We start from the raw sequence: 13616 nt of genomic DNA on the forward strand, positions 1-13616 counted from the left end.
CCATATTGTCCTTATCGGTCCACTTTTGATTTTGGGTGGTGTTTTTGGAGTAACTGTGGAGGACCCGCCCCCTTCCGTTATCAATAAATTATAAAGCCTATTCCTACTTCCTGACTATATTCGTAATCTACTCCCGAATACCTTTCATTTGAGTCTTAATTTGGGATGGGACTCAAATGGACCCAATTTTTAGAATGTAATTCGTATTCTTTTCCTGAATACCTTTAATTTGAGTCCCATATTGTCATGATCGTCCAAAAAAAACCTATTTTAAGGGGTTTTGAGGTTGGGGCGGCCTCCCAGTTACTTGGACCCAATTTTTAGTATGTAATTCGTACTCTATTCCTGAATACCTTTCAGTTGAGTCTCATTTTGTCCCGATCGGTCCACTTTTATTTTTGGGCAGTACTTTTGGGGTAAGGGGGAGGGTCCGCCCCCTTCCGATATCAACAAATTATTAACCCTATTTCTTCTTCCAGACTATATTCGTAATCTACTCCCGAATACCTTTCATTTGAGCCCCATATTGTGATGCTCGTCCAATAAACCTATTTTAGGGTATTTTGGGGTTGGGGCGGCCCCCAGTTACTTGGATACCATTTTTAATATGAAATTTGTACTCTTCTCCTGAATACCTTTCATTTGAGTCCCATTTTGTCCCGATCGGTCTACTTTTATTTTTGGGCAGTACTTTTGGGGTAAGGAGGAGGGTCCGCCCCCCTTCTGAATTTAAAAAAAAATAATATAGCTTATGTTTCCTTCCAGACCAATCTACACAAACTGTGAAAATTTCAAGGAAATCGTTTCAGCCGTTTTTGAGTCTATACGGAACAAACAAACACAAATTCATTTTTATTTATAAGAAGATATGTAGCGGTCTCTCAATTTTACTTCTATAGCCTATAGAGGGCGCCATCAGTAACCCATTTGACTCAAAACTTGCATTGTGTGCACTTTCAATATCCGTAATAAGTATCTGAATTGGTTTATAATTGAGCTCTTAAGCATCTATCGGCCGCTTTTTTGTAGCCGAAAAGGCTGATATTTTGCAAAAATATTCTTTAAAATTTCTAAACATTTTTAGTGATTGCGCCCTCTATAGGCAAGAGACTTTGTTTTCATAAATAATGTTATATTTCACTTCAAGTGCAATATCTTATAACATCGAGTTCGAGTTCTGTCCTATTAATCCCGTTGACGAGTATATCATTATTAATGTCAGTACTCATTAATGTTTGCACTCAATTATGTCTGCACTCGTGTGTATGGCACAAAGAACAACATTCTGTCATTTTGAATATTCATAAGGTTATTCATTAAATGCCATTTGGGCTAATGAGTTCAATCAGCTATGGCAGCGGTGGCGTACGATGTACGTATAACATTTACATTTTCAATAAAACGATTTGAATTTTTATGAACGCCCACAGAATGCGTGACAATTATAGTTGCAAAACAAAAAAAGTCCGCAGATGCATCAATATTCATGGCACCAATAATGATGGATGAATCGCAACGCATGAATAACGTTTGACTGATTTAAAACTGTTTGCAGTTGTGCAATGAAATCCAATTACGATAATGCAATGATGTGTATAATCTATTCATTACGGCCCATAGTGCTGACTATATTAAGATGAAGAAGAGTAAAAACTGTCTGCATAATTATCAGACATGCCATAAAAGTCTGTTTTTGTAGTATAAAATTTTGTTTTTTCATGTTGCTTAAAAAAAATACAAGGGAAATTAGCGTGGGATAATATTATTCATCAAAGGAAATTATAGGCAGGGATGTGCTTTCCATATTATTAAGGTGGATGGAACCTCAGCATAATATTTCCACCAACATAAGGGGTAAAAGTCTCCTTTTCATCCCAGATAAGGTATTTTCGAGCGCGCTATGTGAGAGATTAAAATCTAACGTCAAGGAAAATGAGCAAATTTCTCACATATTAATGAGTGCTGTCCAATTTAAGTTAAGGCTCAATGTCCGCACGGCATACCGCATGGCGACATCTTTTTGGGTAGAAGTTTTTACATCGCATAGCACCACTCAGATATCGTCGGCACTAAAAGGGTTCCTGCAAGGGTTCATGCAAGATTTACAACACGGTCGTTCAGCGTTATAGCCGGTCTAGCGCTACGGTGGCCTCCAGTATTGTCGAGAGTCAAGAGGAAAACCTGCCTGCCAAATTTCGAGAGAATCGGTTAACAAATGACCATTTTATTGCATTATTACTGAAAATCGGACGAGCATATATATGGGAACTATATCCAAATCTGAACCGATTTTTTCCAATTTCAATAGGCTTTGTCTCTAGACCGAAAAACATGTCTGTACCAAATGTGAAGACGATCGGATGAAAACTGCAACCTGTATCTTGTACACAAATTAACACGGACAGACGGACGGACATAGCTAAATCGAATCAGAAAGTGATTCTGAGTCGATCGGATACTTATCAATGGGTCTATACTTATACTTATCAATGGGTCTATCACCACAGTAGTGGTGTGGGGTATAAACACTGTTTGTAATAGCAAACACTGTCTGCTAATTGTTTTTAGTTTATTTTGCGCCTATTACAGCAGTTATTTCGCTGTAATAGCAAAATGTTTGCAATTTCACACCAGCATGCTGCCTAAGCAAATAGTTAGAGGGCCGTACCCTCCCCCTTAACCTAATTTTCAAAAACACCAGATCTCAGAGATGGGTAGGGCGATTTAAGCGAAATTTGTTTGCCCAATTATAGTAACCTAAAAACAAAAATTTGGGATCAAAATCTGGGATGAGAGGCCTAGGAAAACCGCCCACCCCCAATACATGGGCAAACGGTTATATAGATCAATCACTACAATATGAGTCTAAAACAAGTAAAAAGGCGTTAAGTTCGGCCGGGCCTAACTTTGGATACCCACCACCTCGGGTATATATGTAAACCACCTTTCATCAAAATTCGGTGAAAATTTCATACCTTATACTCATTTACCTCATACCGATCTGAACTATATACGACACGGATGTCGAAAAGCCGAATAAAAGTCACTGTGTCAAATTTCAGTGAAATCGGACTATAAATGCGCCTTTTATGGGGCCAAGACTTTAAATCGAGATATCGGTCTACATGGCAGCTATATATCGCCTGGACCGATTTGGGCCAAGTTGCACAAACATGTCGAAGAGCCTAACACAAAGCACTGTGCCAAATTTCGGCGAAATCGGATAATAAATGCATCTTTTATGGGCCCTAAACCTTAAATCGTGAGATCGGTCTATATGGCAGCTATATTCAAATATGGACCGATCTGGGCAAAATTGAAGAAGGACGTCGAAGAGCTTAACCAAACTCCCTGTCTCAAATTTCAGCGACATCGGACAATAAATGCGTCTTTTATGGCCCCAAAACCTAAAACCTAGATATCGGTCTATATGGCAGCTATATCCAAATCTGGACTGATCTGTGCGATATTGCAGAAGTATGTCAAGGGGCTTAACTTAACTCACTGTCCCAAATTTCGGCGACATCGGACAATGAATGAGCATTTTATGGGCCCAAAACCATAAATCAAGAAATCGGTCTATATGGCAGCTGTATCCAAATCTGGACCGATCTGGGTCAAATTGAAGAAATATGTCAAAGGGCCCAACACAACTCACCGTCCCAAATTTCAGCAAAATCGGATAATGAATGTGGCTTTTATGGGCCTTACACCATAAATCTGAGGATCGATCTATATGGCATCTATATCCAAATCTGGACCGATCTGAGCCAAATTAACGAAGGGTGTCGGTGGGCTTTACACAATTCACTGCCCCGAATTTCATCAAAATCGGATAATAAATGTGGCTTTTGTGGGCCTAAGACACTAAATCGGAGGATCGGTCTATATGGCAGCTATATCCAAATCTGAACCGATCTGATCCAATTTAACGAAGGAAGTCGAAGGACTATAGACAACTCACTGTCCCAAATTTCAGCGAAATCGGATAATAAATGTGGCTTTTATGGGCCTAAGACCCTAAATCGGAGGATCAGTCTATATGGCAGCTATATCCAAATCTGGACCGATCTGAGCCAAATTGACGAAGGATGTCGAAGGGCCTAACACAACTCACTGTCACAAATTTCAACAAAATCGCATAATAAGTGTGGCTTTTATGGGCCTAGGACCCTAAATCGGCGGATCGGTCTATATGGGGGCTATATCAAGATATAGTCCGATATAGCCCATCTTCAAACTTAACCTGCTTATGGACAAAAAAAGAATCAGTGCAAAATTTCAGCTCAATAACTCTATTTTTAACTATTTTTAAAGACTGTAGCGTGATTTCAACAGACAGACGGACAGACGGACGGACATGTCTAGATTTTTACGCTGATCAAGAATATGTATACTTTATAGGGTCGGAAATGGATATTTCGATGTGTTGCAAACGGATTGACAAAATGAATATACCCCCATCCTTCGGTGGTGGGTATAATAAAGGTATTTGAGAGTAGAATACGAAACTGATGTCCAAATGTGTGACCAAAGGTTGAGGGGCCGTCCCTCCACCAAAACACTCCCCAAAGAAGACAAATTTACCGACCATAGCAATATGTAGCTCAAATGAAGGGGCATTGGGGAGTAGACCACGGGACCACGTGTCTGGGGGTCCAACCCTTCGGCAACACATCCCCCAAACAGAACTTATTTACTGGCCATGGCAATATGGGGCTAAAAAAAGGTATTTGGGAGTAGAATACGAATCTGATATCCCAATGTGGGACCAAGTATTTGGAGACCGGCCCTCCCCACAAAGAAGACAAACTCACCAACCATGGCAATATAAGGCTCAAATAAAAGGTATTTGAGATTAGAAAACCAGTTGGATATCCAATTATAGGGCCAAGTGTTCGGGGGACTCCTCATTCCATAAATTCCGCTTAAACCAATGGCAATGCGGGGTATTTGATGGTATTTGAGAGTATCATCACGATGCTGAAATTTTTTCAGTGCTAAGTGCCTGGGAGACTACCCCATTCCCCAAAACACCACTAAATCGGACCTACATATTAACCAAACATGGCCATATGGGGCACCATGGCAAAAAATGCGGCAGACCGGTCTATATGGCAGCCATATCCAAATAAAGTCCGATTTTGCCCATTCAAGAACTTAACCTGCGTATAGAAGAAATACGAGTATGTGCCATAACAGAATACTATATGCATTTCAGCCAAATCGGATAAAAATTGCGGCTTGTAAGGGCTCAAGAAGTCAAATCGAGTAATCGGTTTATATGGGAGCTATATCAGGTTCTTGACCGATTTAAACCGTACTAGGCACAGTTGTTGGAAGTCATAACAGAACATCGTGTGCAAAATTTCAGTCAAATCTGATGAAAATTGAGGCTTCCAGGGAGTCAAGAAGTCAAATCGACATATCGCTTTATATGGGAGCTGTATTAGGTTATAGACCGATTTGGACCGTACACAGCACAGTTGTTGAGAGTCATAACAGAACATCGTGTGCAAAATTTCAACCGAATTTGATGAAAATTGAGGCTTCCAGGGGCTCAAGAAGTCAAAATGGGAGATCGGTTTATATGGGAGCTATATCAGGTTCTTGACGAATTTGGACCGCACTTGGCACAGTTGTTGGAAGTCATAACAGAACACTATGTGAAAAATTTCAGCTAAATCGGACGAAAATTGTGACAACCATGGGCTCAAGAAGTTAAATAGGGAGATCAGTTTATATGGGAGCTATATGCAAATCTGAACCGATATGGCCCATTTACAATCCCCATCGACGTACATCACCATAAAGAATCTGTGCAAAATTTCAGGCGGCTAGCTTTACGCGTTCGACCGCTATCGTGATTTCGACAGACGGGCGGACGGACGGACACTGGAGATTTTAGATTTCCGACCCATTGACATACAGATTAAATGAGAGGCAGCCACAGCGGCTATAAGACTTTAGGCGATGGGAGAATGGATTGATGGTGGGAGCCATAGCGGTATAATCGAGGCGATGCTAGGAAACATGGAAGGAAGGAAAGAGGTTTCCGATTGGATATCTGGGACTACACTCGAGGTCGAATGCGAGGAACTGACGGAACCCTAGTTTTGCCGTCTGGAAGATCATGTTACACGGATAGATCAAAGCTAGAGGACAGAGTGGGCCTGGGGGTCTACATTGAGAACCCTGGGACTGAGATCTGTTTTAGACTGTCTGACCATAAAAAGGTCCTGCAGGCAGAGATTTGGGCGATCACGGATTGCGTAAGGTGGTGTGGTACTAACGTCGGGACGTCGAGTGGGAACATCTTTACGGACAGTAAAATGACCATGAGGGCAATAATAAGCAGGACGGTAAGTCTTGCAGTGTAAGAAAGAGATAAACGCCTTTTCTTATTGGCAGGTCATAACGAAGTAAGAGGGAGTGAAAGGGCAGGTGATTTGGCAGTGAAGGCCAGAGAACTGCCGTCGATAAGCTTGGTTAACCCGAAGCCTTTCGGGTCGACGCAGTCCGATTTAAGGGTGTGGGCGACACACGCGCATATAGCTCTGTGGAAACAGTCGGTAGGACGGCGAAAATCCTATGAGGGTGTCCACATCGTGAGGAGACGAGGTTTTTACTTAAAGGAAGTAAGAAGGAGGTCAGTATATCTTTTGGTGTCATAACGGGACACATAGGACTACGGGCTCACTTATGTGAAATCGGTACGGCAAGTGATTGCATTTGTAGGGCATGTGGAGAAGATGATGAGACGTTGGAGCATTTCCTATGTCATTGCCCGGCTTTCACGGCTAAAAGACACCGGTATTCAACCAGACGAGGAAAAGAGAGTTGCTGGCATTCGATAAGAGGTCGATGAGTTCCCCGACAGGGGTCATTACCGGACACTGTGCACATGGGAATACCGCACAATGACTTCTGTAGGAGTTGCCTCGATGAGGATGAAAAGGAGACTATTGAGCACTTGCTGTATTCTTGTCCGGATTTGCGGTGATGTAGGCTCTCCTTTCTGGGGAGCCGTTTCTTCTGTGATCTGGGTGAACTTGCGAACATAGGTAGGTCTGGTAAGTCTCCTGAAATTTTTTCAAGGAACAGAATGGTTCCGACGGGAGGTACCATAAGCTACGGCGTAGGTACATCCGTGCTTGGGTGCAGATGGGCGTTTCTTCACCCCCAGCTCGGGTTCTCCATTCCAACTGTCTTTCTTTTATTCGTGTTTAACCTTTAGTCCGAGGTCTCACATCTTCTTTCTCTTCCCTTTCATTCTAGGGTACCACAATGGCCCACTTTTGTCGGGCAAATCACTCAACCTAAACTAACCTTTGATCGAAATATGATACGAAATTCAATTGAATTCTATCAAATTTGATTCAGAATTATTTGAACCTCCCAATTTCCACATGAAGAATAGGTGTAGGGTATTATTAGGGTCGGGCACGGCCCGACTTTTGCCTTTCCTTACATATTTTTTTTTTTTTGTTTCAAAGTGCTATCGAATTTATTTAACTGGAAATACTGTCAACTTGTATTCAATTTTTTTTTTTATCAAAAGTAAAACAAATGAGATTGAATTAATTTGGAAAAACCCCAGACCATATGTGTAATAAAATAAAACACCATTTCATATACTGCCAATCACAAATTTATTCTCATTTAAGCAAAACATATTTGCAAAGTTTTTTTTGCAGAATTTTACAATTTGCAACAACTCAAGCATAAATTCCATGGAAAGCAATTCCAAAAAACAGAAGTTGTACCATTTGCAAAAAATCAGAAAAAAAAATTTTGTTCTGAACTTCTGTAATCCTTTTAAGCGCTCTTTTTTCATTTTTCATATTTCATTTTCAATTTTGTTAATAGCAATTTGTGTTATTTTGAGTTGAGTTGTGATGAGTGATGAGAGCATTCAGCTGAAATGAATGTTTGTAATTCGTAAGTGATTGGAGAACTTTTGCCAAAAGCAAAAAGTATTGCAGCCAAACAGTACTGACATATTTGAATAAAATGAAATTTACAGCAAAATTGGCAGGGTAATAGTATATTGACACTAACGTTTATCAAGTTAAACGTTTTCAAGAAAACCAGTAAAAACGTGCCAAGTTCGACCGGGTCGAATCTTGGCAACCCTGGTCATGGATTCTGGTAAAAGTTTACAAATAACGAACTTAGTTGCATGACAAAGTTGTACTTTGCAAATTTGCCAGGGGCAAACTTCTCACATACAGGGAGTGCAGTCCGATTCAAGCTTAAGCTTAATGATAAGGTGCCTCCTTTTTATAGCCTAGTCCGGACAGCGTGCCGCTTAGCGACACCCCTTTGGAAAGAAGTTTTTACATGACATAGTACCTCACAAATGTTGTCAGCATTAGTAAGGGAAAACCACCGTTGAAAATTTTTTCTGATGGTCTCGCCAGGATACGAACACAGGCGTTCAGCGTCATAGGCGGACATGCTAACCTCTGCGCTACGTTGGCTTTACTTACCGAATTTCTGCAAAATCAGACAAAAATTAAAAGTTCTAGGGGCTGATTTGAAGCAGGCTCACCTTGGATGTTGAAGGTCCAAACAGAACACTATGTGCAAAATATTGGCCAAATAGGACAACAGTTGCGGCTTCTAGGGGCTCAACACCTAAAATTGGGAGATCGGTTTATATCGGAGCTATAACAGGTTATAGACCGATTTGAATCGTATTTGGCATGGTTGTTGGAAAACGTATTGGAACCTTACACGCAAAATTTCACATAAATCTGGCTCAAGAATTCAAGTCGAAGGACCAGTTTATATGGGAGCTATTTCTAAATCTGAATCGAAATGGCCCATTTACTATACTCAACGATCAACATCAATAAGAATCTGTGGAAATGTTCGAATGAAGCTAGCCATTCGCGTTCGACCACTATCGAGATTTCCATAGACGAACGGACAGATGGACGGACAGACGGACGGAAGGACACACGGACGGACAGACAGACGGATATGCACAGTGGCACTGAGATCTGCATCGCAGGCAGACTTGCAGGCGATGCTCAATATGCAGCCCATTGAGCCCCATTGATGCTCGATATGCAGCCCATTAAGGCATTCGAAACTGCGCCGCCAGGGTCGCACATAGGATGAGGGAGCTCGCCATGCTAAAGGAGGATGGTTGCGGTGTTATGGATGCGGAGAATAGATTAAGGAGGATCTCCGACTGGAGAGTGTCGACTGGAGTCAGGGCATTCGCGATTCGATTTCCTGGGAGGGATGAATGGAGGGAGAATGCTGTACTTGAGAAGGATGAGACCTCGATCTACACGGATGGGGTCAGAGACTGGATTGAGGGTCTACTATGTATGTCTGTATGTATGGCTCTGTGACTGCCGAACAAGTGTACAGTCTTTCAGGTAGAGGTCTGTGTGATTGCAGTGGCAGGATGATGGCGCTCAAAGCCTTAGGGTCGAGAAGGATGAAGTTGAGTTGAGTGGCGAATTGTTTAGAGTCCCTCGACAGGGTCCGGGCCCACGATGTGACGCTGACATGGGTTCCCTGGGCATGAGGGTACTCCAGGGGAGGCCTCTTCCCTTTCTTTTTAGGGTACCACAATGAGCCACACTGGAGCCCTTTGTTGGCTCAAGGAGTCCAGATCCAAGATCGATATATATGGCAGGTATATCAGCTTATCGACCCATTTCAACCATACATAGCACAGTTATTGGAAGTCATAACAAATCACCTCATGAACAATTTCAGCCAAATTGGATAAGAATTGCGGCCGTTAGTGGCTCAAGAAGTCAAGATCCCGGATCGCTTTATATGGCAGCTATATGAAGTTATGAACCGATTTGAACCACACTTGGCACAGTTGTTGGTTAGTTATAACAAAACACTTCGTTCAAAATTTCAGCCAAATCAGATGAAAATTGCGCCCTCTAGTGGCTCAAAATTCAAGATCCAAGATCGGTTTATATCGCAGCTATATCAGGTTATGAACCGTTTTGAACCATACTTAGCACAGGTGTTGAGAGCCGTAACAAAACACTTTAGGCAAAATTTCAGCCAAATCGGAAGAGAATTGCGCCCTGTAGATGCTCAGGAAGTCAAAACATAAGATCGCTTTATATGGCAACTTTATCAAAACATGGACCGATTTTGCCCATTTACAAACCCAACCGATCTACATTGTTAAGATATATTTGTAGAAAAATTCAAGCGTCTAGCTTTACTCCTTCGAAAGGTAGCGTGCTTTCGGCAGACGGACGGACGGACATGGCTAGATCGATATTACCTTTCTTTTGATATCCATATTGTCTTCAACGGTCCACTTTTGATTTTGTGTGATTTTTTTGGGGTAACGGGGAGGATGCGCCTCCTTTCGATAGCAACCAATTATAAAGCACATTTCTTCTTCCTAATCATATTCGCAATCTACTCCCGAATACCTTTCATTGGAGACCCATATTGTCATGATCCTCAAATAAACCTATTTTAAGGGGTTTTGGACCTGTAGAGGCCCCTCGGGTACTTGGACCCAACTTTTATTATGAATTTCGTACTCTACTCTTGATTACCTTTCATTTGAATCCCATATTGTCCCGATCGCTCCACTTTTATTTTTGGCTAGTATTTTTCGGGTAAGGGGGAGGGTCCGCCCCCCCTCACGATATCAAAAAATTATATAGCCTGTCAAAATTTCGAAGTAATCGGTTCAGCCGTGTTTGAACCGATAACCAATTGAAACACAAATTGAATTTTATATATATGATGGGGACTTAGACGCATATTTCGAGGTCCTATGGTGGAAGGTATAATAAAATGCTGCAATTAAATAGCCATAAGAAAGACCAATGACAAAGCCCTCATACGTTTAGTAGATTAAGTTTTGCTATAATTCCCATTTTTTCTTCCGCTAACCAGAATCCATATTAAAAATGCATTTTTATGACTGAAAAGAAACCTTCGCCGACTTGTGCATCACCATAAATCTTCTGAGCTGCTGACACTCACTGACTATGCATCCCAATGAAATTGAATCAACTTTTAACCTCTGACACTTAATATGATATTTTGTGACAGCTCCAAAAATTGCACCATAAATAAAGCCAAAAAAAACATAAATTGCCAAGAAATAAAATTGAAAAGATTTACTTGTATAGAATATGACAACTTTTAACAGTTTTTTTCGGGTTGTCAACACTGCCAACTTTGCCAACATGCACATAATAGCCTGCATAAAACCCAAAGATCAACATAGCACCAAAAGATTTGGCCATTGACTGAAAAGGACGTTGAAGTCAACCATCAAAATTTTTCAACTCCAAAAAAAAGTGAAACAAAATATGAAAAAGAAAAAAAATGTTAAATGTATAAAAACTATAAAGGAGAAATGAAAAGAAATGTTGATGATTTGTTTTGGCTCCTGCTGCGAAATTAGCAAAATGAAATTGCAATATAAAAAATAACGATTGGTGGCAAATTGCTTTTTAACAAATTCTATGGCAGGTAACCAACACAGACACATAAACCCACATCCCCCTATAAAACATGGCATACACTTCATGATTTTTCGAACAGATATGGCATACATTTTTAATTTTTTTCTTTATGTTGGAGCATAGAAAAAAACAAGAAAATTGTTATTTGTGAAAAGTTTCCAGCTCTACTGAAGAGTAAAACAGAAATGGTTTCTGGCCACTGGTTAGGACCTCCTTTGTATGAAATGTAATGGAAATTTAATGTAAGAAAAATAGAAAAATTATATCAACATAAGAGATGAAATAAAAAGTGTCATTTCACCATTTATTTATTTATTCATGCGCTGAAGTTTGTTTAAATAATAAATGGAGTTACCAGCACCAATATTGGAAGAGAGAAAAGCAAAAGATACGCAATAGGATAAGCTAACAATTAATCTTGAACTCAATTTAAGTAAATATTTTGAAAAAGAAGCCACATTATGGGGGTGGGCATATTCATCCATTTAAAACGAGGTTGGTTTGGGAAGTGGAAAAAAATTAGAACAAGTAAAAGCGTGCTAAGTTCGGCCGGGCCGAATCTTATATACCCTCCACCATGGATCGCATTTGTCGAGTTCTTTTCCCGGCATCTCTTCTTAGGCAAAAAAGGATATAAGAAAAGAGTTGCTCTGCTATTAAAACGATATCAAGATATGGTCCGGTTCGGACCACAATTAAATTATATGTTGGAGACCTGTGTAAAATTTCAGCCAATTCGTATAAGAATTGCGCCCATTGGGGCTCACAAAGTAAAATAGAGAGAACGATTTATATGGGATCTGTATCGGGCTATAGACCGTTTCAGACCATAATAAATACGTTTGTTGATGGTCATGAGAGGACCCGTCGTACAAAATTTCAGGCATATCGGATAATAATTGCGACTTCTAGGGGTCAAGAAGTCAAGATCCCAGATCGGTTTATATGGCAGCTATATCAGGTTATGAACCGATTTGAACCTTATTTGACACAGTTGTTGAAAGTAAAAATAAAATACGTCATGCAAAATTTCAGCCAAATCGGATAGGAATTGCGCTCTCTAGAAGCTCAAGAAGTCAAATCCCCAGATCTGTTTATATGACAGCTATATCAGGTTATGGACCGATTTCAACCATACTTGGCACAGTTGTTGGATATCATAACGAAATACTTGGTGCCAAAAATTCATTCCAATCGGATAAGAACTGCGCACTCTAGAGGCTCAAGAAGTCAAGACCCAAGATCGGTTTATATGGCAGCTATATCAGGTTATGGACCGATTTAAACCATACTTAGCACAGTTGTTGGGTATCATAACAAAACACGTCGTCCGAAATTCCATTTCAATCGGATAAGAATTGCGCCCTCTAGAGGCTCAAGAAGTCAAGACCCAAGATCGGTTTATATGGCAGCTATATCAGGTTATGAACCGATTTGAACCATACTTGGCACAGTTGTTGGATATAATAACAAAACACGTCGTGCAAAATTTCATTTCAATCGGATAAGAATTGCGCACTCTAGAGGCTCAAGAAGTCAAGACCCAAGATCGGTTTATATGGCAGCTATATCAGGTTATGGACTGATTTGAACCATACTTGGCACAGTTGTTGGACATCATAAAAAAACACGTCGTGCGAAATTCCATTTCAATCGGATAAGAATTACGCCCTCTAGAGGCTCAAGAAGTCAAGACCCAAGATCGGTTTATATGGCAGCTATATCAAGTTATGAACCGATTTGAACCATACTTGGCACAGTTGTTGGATATCATAAAAAAACACGCCGTACAAAATTTCATTCCAATCGGATAAGAATTGCGCACTCTAGAGGCTCAAGAAATCAAGACCCAAGATCGGTTTATATGGCAGCTATATCAAAACATGGACCGATATGGCCCATTTACAATACCAACCGACCTACACTAATAAGAAGTATTTGTGCAAAGTTTCAAGTGGCTAGCTTTACTCCTTCGGAAGTTAGCGTGCTTTCGACAGACAGACGGACGGACGGACGGACGGACGGACGGACAGACGGACGGACATGGCTAGATCGACATAAAATGTCACGACGATCAAGAATATATATACTTTATGGGGTCTCAGACGAATATTTCGAGTAGTTACAAACAGA

The 13616-nt window shown here is 40.6% G+C and overlaps 1 protein-coding gene across 8 annotated transcripts in view; it reads right to left on the reverse strand.

Moving 5' to 3' along the window:
* Nucleotides 1-13616, reverse strand: part of LOC106091788 (RING finger protein nhl-1) — a 281737-nt gene that overhangs the window by 147332 nt on the left and 120789 nt on the right. The window lies entirely within an intron of this gene.

The sequence above is a fragment of the Stomoxys calcitrans genome, chromosome 5, assembly GCF_963082655.1.
Source record: "Stomoxys calcitrans chromosome 5, idStoCalc2.1, whole genome shotgun sequence".
Lineage (NCBI taxonomy): Eukaryota > Metazoa > Arthropoda > Insecta > Diptera > Muscidae > Stomoxys > Stomoxys calcitrans.